Here is an 8,766-nt window from a genome sequence, read left to right on the forward strand (position 1 = left end):
TTAGCGATGTAATGCTCCTCCCTCCCTCCCTCCTATTCATATATACATAATAGAGTGGACGCAATTACAACTTCCTGGCTGGACCACTACATCACATCTCCACAACATGATTCTATTATGAACTGCAATATTTACTACAATCTTGCAATGGGCTACGATCACATCCCATTACAGGTGTCATTCAGTACCCCATCCCTCCCTACTGTGAACCCCTAACTGACCGCTCACCAGCGGTAAACTGGGATTTTAAAAACCAACAGAAAAACAGGTTCTTTAGGGCGACCACAGAAACCAGGTTGCGGTCAGTAGTTTAAAAAACCGGCAGACGCCCTACTTTGTACCAACACCAAATTGTAGGAAATGACGACCACAGGAGGGATCTGAATGAATTCTATTCGAACATAATCTCTGCTATGCTTGCTTCGGGCAGGGCTGCCTATAGATTTTGTCAAAGGTAATTCTCGTAATATCCTGGTTAAAGATTTGTATACATACTCACAAGAAATTTTTTTTTACTGTGGAGGCAAAATGGTAGCCCGAGGGAAGGACACACTGTATTAATGAGACAGGCGAGAGCTCAGTTCAAACTTGCTCTTAAGCACTGCAGATTAAATGAAAAACAACTAAGAGCTGATGCAATGTCTAGAAACTTAGAATCTGGTGATTATCCCCCGGCTCCGGCGCTTGGCTATGTGCCAAAAATTTTATAATCTAATCTAATCTGGTGATTATCCTCGTCTTTGGAAAGATATCCAGTCTTTAAATCCCAAAACTAAAAAAGCTATCACAGAGAGTAGGGGAAGCAGTCGGAGAAGTGGCTATTGCAAATATGTGGGGTGATCACTTCAACAATATCCTGAATTGCATAAATGATCAGGATTCCCGAAGGGATGTAGATAACCTCCTTACTGACAATATTCAATTTCATTATGCAGACCGTATTATGCCAGGTAACATCAGCAATGCCACAAACAGCCTATCTAATAGTAAATCGCCCGGCTGTGATGGTCTTCCCGCAGAGGCTTTCTAATTCTGCCATCCGATAATTTACATTTTGCTAGCTGACCTATTCAATGTTTGCATAATTCTGGCAACTACCGGCCGATTGCAATCACAACGATCGCATCGAAGATACTTGAGTCGGTTTTCTTCTAGTGAGACTTCTCCCCTTTCTACACACCACTGACAACCTGTTTGGGTTTTAAAGCAAACCACTCAACCAACACCTGCATCTACATACTGAAAGAATTGCTGAACTACTACCTATCACCAGCCTCTCCTGTTTTCCTTTGTTTTGTGGATGTGAGAAAAGCATTTGACAGAGTAAACACCTGAAGCTCTTCCTAAAGCTGCATGAAAGAGGCACACCCCTATATCTAATTGGCATTTTACATTGCTGGTTCTCCACACAGCAATTTTGTGTCAAATGGGGTAACGTATTATCGCACACCTTCGGCTCCCTGAATGGGCTTCAGCAAGGGGCCATTCTCTCTCCATACTTGTTCAATACATACACAGATGCCTTGAATGTCAAATTGAACTCGCTCCCAATCGGATGTACTGTCAATGAAACTACTATAAACAACCTCTGTTATGCCGATGATATGGTTCCGATTTCCCCATCAGTGCAAGGTCTACAACGACTCATCGACACTTGCCGCCAATATGCAGAGGAATTTGATATAATTTACAACGAAACCAAGACCCAGTGCATGTTGCTGCTCCCGAGATCGCTTAAGCATATTGCAGAACCACAAATTTTCCTCGGAAACCATCGGCTGGAATTTGTGCACGAATTTCCGTATTTGGGTCACATTATCACTGACAACCTAAAAGATACTTCAGACATTGAACAGAGGCGTCGTAAGCTATGTGCAACTGGCAACATGATTGCAAGGAGGTTTGCCTTCTGTCACCGAGACGTGAAACTGCTGCTCTTCCGCTCGTACTGCTAGTGCTACAGTATCTATGGGTGCACCCTCTGGACGAACTATACCCGAGAGACCATGAGACATATCACTGTTGTGCACAATGACATTTTGAGACGCCTCACGAACACTCCCCGCTACCACTCCACCACAGAGTTCATAGAAAACCACCTGGACAATTTGAAAATCACTGTAAGGCGAACAATGTCCAGTCTGGTAACCCGAGTGAGAAACAGCAGCAACTCGCTCATACAAAGCATCCTAAGGAGTGAAGCAAGAAGATCTAAATTGTGCGAAAATGAGGCCTTTGTCCCCTAAAGGACTTAATCTCTGTATTGGCAAGATGTCATCTGCAGATGCTGTCATTATTATTATATTGCTGATATTTTACTTTTTCATTATTACTGTGAATACTATTTAGTCTTTTTTTTACATTCAATTTTCATATTTAGCTCTCTGGACCTGACTGCTTTATGTAACCACCCAAGGTCTCTAGATGAAATTTAAGTTATATAATCTGTGCACTAACTGTTATAACTCTCAATGCATTTTGTTCTCACCAATATTACTACTGTTATTACCAGTATTATGATTACTATCTTTTATGCTACCTCAGCTACTTAGTGGATAAGTGCCAATTATTCATTTTTTTTATCATGTTGTCTCGTGTATCTAGATTGTGTATGTTACTGTCTGTATTTTGTATATTCCATGTATATGGCCCTGAGCTGAAATAAAGGATATTAATTATTATTATTACTACCCTGGTCTTCCTTGGCCGACGGTGTGTTAGACCAGTGAACGCCCTTGTCTCCGGACCAGAGGCCTCACTCAGGGCCAGCAGTTTGGACAAGCTGCTTTCCCTTTTCTTCCCCCTCCTCTGCCTCGTCAGCGGCGCTTCTACGTGCCTTCAGCAGACCCGTTGCCGACCAAGCAGGTTGATCCGGAGCTAGCTCGTCTAACTCCGGGAGTGTCTCTTCATCACCTGCTGTCTGAGAACCTCTGGTTCTCGCAGCAGGAGGCATCGGCCTTGGAACCCACTGCCATGGCAGCTTTCCAGGCAGTCTCCTGGCTGGATCTGTGGTCCCTTACGGTATCCAGAGTCGCAGCCTCTTCAGGAGCTATTGTTCCTGTGGAGGACTCGGCGTTCGGGAGACTCTGCCAGTCTGGAGGTAGGGCCATCTCCTACCTCGCCCACCAGACGGCCAGCCTTTGGGCCAACCTGGTTTTGAGGAGACAGGACACAGTCCTGACTCGCGTAACCAGGGCGGCCAGTCACGAGGTAATGTTGGGTCTGCGCAACAGACCGTTGCTGGGTTCCTCCTCCCCAGAGAGATGGTGGACGCTGTGGTGGAAAAGCTGAGAGCTGAGGACAGTGACCGCTAAGTACACCAGGCAGTTACGAATACTTCTGGGCAGTCTCGTTCAACTACGGCTAAGCCTTGGAGCTTAGCTAGCGCTTCCTCCACTCCCAAGAAGTCAGCACCGTTGAGGGTAGCGTGAGGAAAGACCCAGCCTTCCTCTTTCACTTCGAGAAGTGAGCGTCAGCCCTCCTCTCAACCCACCTTCTCTCGCGGGAAAGGGGCCAAGCAGAAGGGGAAGAAAGGGAAACGCAAGGGACGGCGTTCCCCTCAACTGCTGCCGGAGGGATGGGTTGGTTGCCTGGCGAGCCATTGGGCAACTTGGCAGTGCTATGGAGCCGAGACTTGGGTAGTGGATGTCCTTCAGGAGGGATACCTACTGCCCTTCGAGTCGAGGTCACCCTTCACCTCACACCCAGTCCACCTTCTGACGGGGACGTAGCGCTGACACAAGAAGTGAAGACCATGCTGAGCAAGGAGCTGTGGAGATCATGCGAAATCAGTCACTGGGTTTCTACAGCTGACTTTTCCTGGTGGAGAAGTGTACGGGGAGCTGGAGACTAGTGATAGATCTCTCTCCCTTGAACAGTTTCGTTCGCCAGACTCGGTTCACAATGGAAACGGCACGCTCAGTGCTAGTCTCCATCAGGGATAAAGATTTCCTGCTTTCGGTGGACATGAAGGATGCGTATTTCAAATACCCATCCACCAGTGCCCCAGGAAGTACCTCTGCTTTATCTTCGACGGGACGGTCTACCAATTCAGGGCACTTTGTTTCGGCCTCTCAACTGCCCCACAGGTGTTCACGTGAGTGTTCACTCGTGTCGGCTTGGGCCCATTCGGTCGGGATACGTTTGATGAGGTATCTTGACAATTGGCTGGTCCTGGCAGGAGCTCGCAGTTGCTACAGGACAGAGATCGACTCCTCAACTTCTGCCGTGATCTGGGGATCATGGTAAATTTCAAGAAGTCAGATCTCGAACCCAAGCAGAGGATAAAGTACCTGGGCATGCTGATCGATACGGTAGCAGCACTAGTCTTCCCCGCACGCTCGCGGATCAGCAGGTTCAGGGAGGCAGCCCGACGGTTCCTGTCATGACAGGAACAGTCAGCTCAGCAATGACAAGTCGTGATCGGTCACCTGTCGTCACTAGAGAAGTTAGTCCCTCACGGGCGTCTTCACCTGCGGTCTCTTCAATGGAGACTAAGGGAGTGGTAATCACAGGCACGGGATCCACAGTCCTTCTTGGTTCCTCTCACGGAGGAAGTAAGGGAGGACCTTGCCTGGTGACTTGACGACAGGAACCTCTTAATAGGAGTGCTCCTGCGCACTCCCCCTCCGGAGATGCTTCTGTTCTCAGACACATCGACCGAGAGTTGGGGCGCACATCTGGAAGAGTTGCTGGTTGCAGGAGTGTGGAACCATCACGACATGCACCTTTACATCAACTTTCTGGAACTCAAGGCAGTGTTTCTCGCGCTCCAAGAGTTCCGGGAACGACTGATGGGACACTCGGCGACAACACCACGGTAGTGACATATGTCAACAAACGGGGCCCTAGTGTCCTTCCCGTTGCACCAGTTGACGATGCAGGTGCATGAGTGGGCTGTAGCTCACTCGGTAGAGCTGTCAGCCAGATACATCCCAGGCAAGAGGAATGTAGTGGCAGACAAGCTCAGCCGCCAGAATCAGGTGATTTGGACTGAATTGGTCTCTTCACCCAGACATGGTGGAAAGGCTCTTCGATCTGTGGGGGTGTCCAGTAGTGGATCTGTTCACCACCCAGCACAATGGAAAACTTCTGGTTTTCTTCTCAGTTGTGCTGGACTCATGGGCAGCTGCAGAGGACGCGTTCCAACATCCGTGGGACAACCCTGTAGTCTACGCCTTTCCCCCGTTCTGCCTGATTCACAAGGTGATCAGCAGGGTGCTGGTCACCAGCTATCTTTAGATGATTCTGGTGGTACCCAAATAACCTCAGGCCATTTGGTATCCGGACCTGCTGGCTCTTCTCTTGGAGGCACAGCGAGAGATTCCCCCATGGTACAACCTGCTGTGTCAACCGCATGTAGAACGGTACCACCAGGCAGTACATTCTTTGTCTTCACGGCTGGCGGTTATCCACCATGTCTTGCGAGCGAGAGGCTTTTCTCGCCGAGCAGCAACAGAGATGGCTGGATACCTCAGACAGTCCTCTGCAGCAGTATACCAGGGAAAGTGGTCAGTCTTCTGTGGTTGGTGTTGTAGACGGGGTCTCTCTCCGCTCAGAGCCACTCTTCAGCAGGTAGCGGATTTCCTCATCTTTCTTCGCCGAGAGAAGCTCCTCTCTGTCTCTGCAGTCAAAGGATACAGAGCCACCCTGGCCCTAGTGCTTAAGCTGCGAGGAATTGATATTTCTTCCTCCATGGAAATGTCTCTCCTAACGAGGAGCTTCAAGAGGTCTTGCCCACCCAGGGAACTCAGGTCTCCGGGGTGGGATCTGATTCTTGTCCTAAGGAGTTTTGACTCGTAGACCCTACGAGCCTCTCCGGGAGTCATCAGACAGGGATCTGACCCTCAAGACCATCTTTCTGCTGGCCCTGGCATCGGCAAAGAGAGTAGAACTTCATGGTCTTTCCTTCAATGTTAAACACTCGAGGGGATGGGTATCAGTTACACTCTATTTCATCCCTTATTTCGTAGTGAAGACTCGGAACCCTTCGGTCCCTGACGCCAGGTTCGAGTCCTTCACGATCCCCTCCCTAGAGGACTTCACCGGTAATGATACGAAAGAGATGCTGCTTTGTCCTGTGAGGGTGCTACAGCGCTATCTGAAAAAAACTTGACACCTCAGGCCTGAGTGTCAACGCCTCTTCGTTAGCACCGGGTTGACCAGGAAAAAAGTGCCCAAGAACACTGTTTCTTTCTGACTTCTTGCGGGGATCAGGAAAGCATACGACTCAGAGAGGAGTGCCGACACCAGTACCTTTCGTCTGAGAGCCCACGAAGTTAGAGGCATTTGTCCAACCCTTGCATTCCGCAAGTACTTATCTGTTGCACAGGTGCTAAAGGCATGGGTGTGGTCCAACCAGACCCCACATCACCTCCTTCTACCTTCGGGATATTGCCCATAGGTCTTTGGACACTTTTTCCATTGGGACCTATGGTGGCCTGCTCAACAAGTTGTGTAGCTTACCCAGCTCCTTAACAGGACAAAGTTGCATCTTGCCCTTTTGATATCACATGAGTGGAGAATGAATGTGTGACTGGCTCTTCTTCCTTCTTTTTTCTTCCCTCTCCCTGCAGGCAGAGGGTAGCGGTCGTCACAATGCTGGACAGGACGATGGTGCAGGTAAGCTACGTAACTGAGCTCCATTCTATCCCTTTCATTAGGGACAGAAGCGTTTATCCATCCCTTCCCTAGCAAGGGGGGAAGCAGACAGCAGTAAGAAACAAACCCAATACTTTATATTTGGCTTCTTACTTAGGACAAGTTCTTGCTTGCTATTCATAAGAGGTATACTTGCCTCCCTCATATGAATTGGTCCAGAGGTCTGGCCACTGATACTGCAGTTCTCCGAACAGTTGGACAGAGGCTAGGTTCCTCCCCTTTGCTCTTACGACCAGGGAGGGAACCCAAGTTGGGCGAACACCAGTCTGTTCACAAGTCTCTATTTCCTCCCACCAATGAGTCTTCCTTATGTAAAGGACCGATGGTTTGTATAACGTGTCGAAACAAATCACAATTTTTGGAAGTAAATTGTATTTTTCCTAACCATACAAACCTGAGGTCCTTTACATATAGTCCCACCTCATGCCACCCCTCACTCTGTTCCTGGGCCTAAAGCAAAGTGGTATGTTTACCTCCAGTCAGGTGGGACTCCCGACCATTGGACAAGCAGTTACTGCTGAACTACCTTGTTAGTAAATCTTACGACTGGGCCAGCTGGCACTGAATAGTAATTCCTTATGTAAAGGGCCTCAGGTTTGTAGTTAGGAAAAATACAATTTACTTCCAAAAATTATGATTTTCGACTCCCATGGTAGGAAGCTTTTAGGTATGTAATTTTTTTGGTAAGTATATGTGAAACATTATTTTGTTATAAAAATATCATTATAATATGTAATTCATTTTCAAGTTTAGATTTAACCATCAAGTAACTGAGGAATACTCTCCAAATTTTCCATAAATGTTGGTGCTGGGATATAAGTTTGTGAAGGTAGTAGTACAGATAAACTAAACTGCTCATCTCAGGAACATTTAAAGATTCCTTCAGCATTTGCTAGGGGATCAAGGCATTATCCAACATCTAAAGCTTGCCAAATGAGTGATCCTCCATCTTGGGTAGTGGATTTTATATTTCAACCCTCTCAATGGAAATACTACGTATGTGGGTCAAATTATAAAAGATGTTTTGTGAAGGTGGAATAACTTGTTTCAATGCATATTCCTAAGTATCCATAATTATTAGTGTCTGTTAAATTAAGTAATAAATCAATCACATTTAGTTGCTTTAGTGTGTGGTTTGACTAAGTGTTGACTTCTCTCTGTCTGTTGTGCTGCTTATGCCCAAATTTGCATCTGCCCAAAGTTCTTTTCATACTCTTAATTTTCCTATGATTTCTTGGACTTTCAACTGGTTGGCACACAACTCTGTTTTCAAGTCTCCAACTGGTTGGCAAACACAACTATTTTCAAGTCCCAGAATACTAATTTACTATTTTTTTTTATGAACATCCCAGCCATCAAGTCATAAATATGTTTTACAGTAACAGGAATTTGTTTCTTATGTGAATTGGTACTTTTCAAGGAACGTTATTCACTTTTATAAACCTCAAATGATGGTGTCATTTTGGAGTGTGTCCAATCCCTGTGCTGTGCATATAAGCACACTACTCCCTGAATGTTAACATTTCCAGAGGTGCTTTCTTTCCTAATTTTTCAAATTTATTCAAGATGTTATTACTCACTCTTATTGAATTTTCATTGGTGTTTTGCATTGCCATATGTCAAGAAGGAACTTTATTACCTCTATGCAGGGTAACAGTGCCATTACTTAATTGCATTTTGTCTAATGCCACTCATGTCTCCTGATAGCATTGGTAAATTTTTTGGTAAATTTTTAAGGTATACTATTGTCTGCTTATCACTATCAGTTCAAAGTCTTTGGCTGAAGATTTTTCCCAATCCCATCTAGCAATGATCAAGGGACAGTCCAGATTTCTTCCTTATAGAATTTTGATGAAAATACTTTTCCCATGGAACTGGAGTTTTGTAATTACATTACATACTCAGTGTGAACACTTTGGAGAAGGTTTTTGTAAGGATTATTAATCATAAAGTTACAAAAAAGAAATTTTATTTTACAGGAATATTTTCTTGTTACAAACTCCTAGACATAGCCTACATACATTTTAACCAATGTTTTCTTTAATTTTGGTGAAATCAATATACAGTCAAGAACAGCAAATAATAATTAAATACCTAATAAGAAGC

At 45.8% G+C, this 8,766-nt stretch overlaps 1 protein-coding gene across 1 annotated transcript in view; it reads left to right on the top strand.

Annotated features, from left to right (window-relative positions):
- LOC135221661 (semaphorin-2A-like) overlaps positions 1–8,766 on the top strand; it is a 684,158-nt gene that overhangs the window by 674,737 nt on the left and 655 nt on the right. The window lies entirely within an intron of this gene.

The sequence above is a fragment of the Macrobrachium nipponense genome, chromosome 3 (assembly GCF_015104395.2).
Source record: "Macrobrachium nipponense isolate FS-2020 chromosome 3, ASM1510439v2, whole genome shotgun sequence".
Classification (NCBI taxonomy): Eukaryota; Metazoa; Arthropoda; class Malacostraca; order Decapoda; family Palaemonidae; genus Macrobrachium; species Macrobrachium nipponense.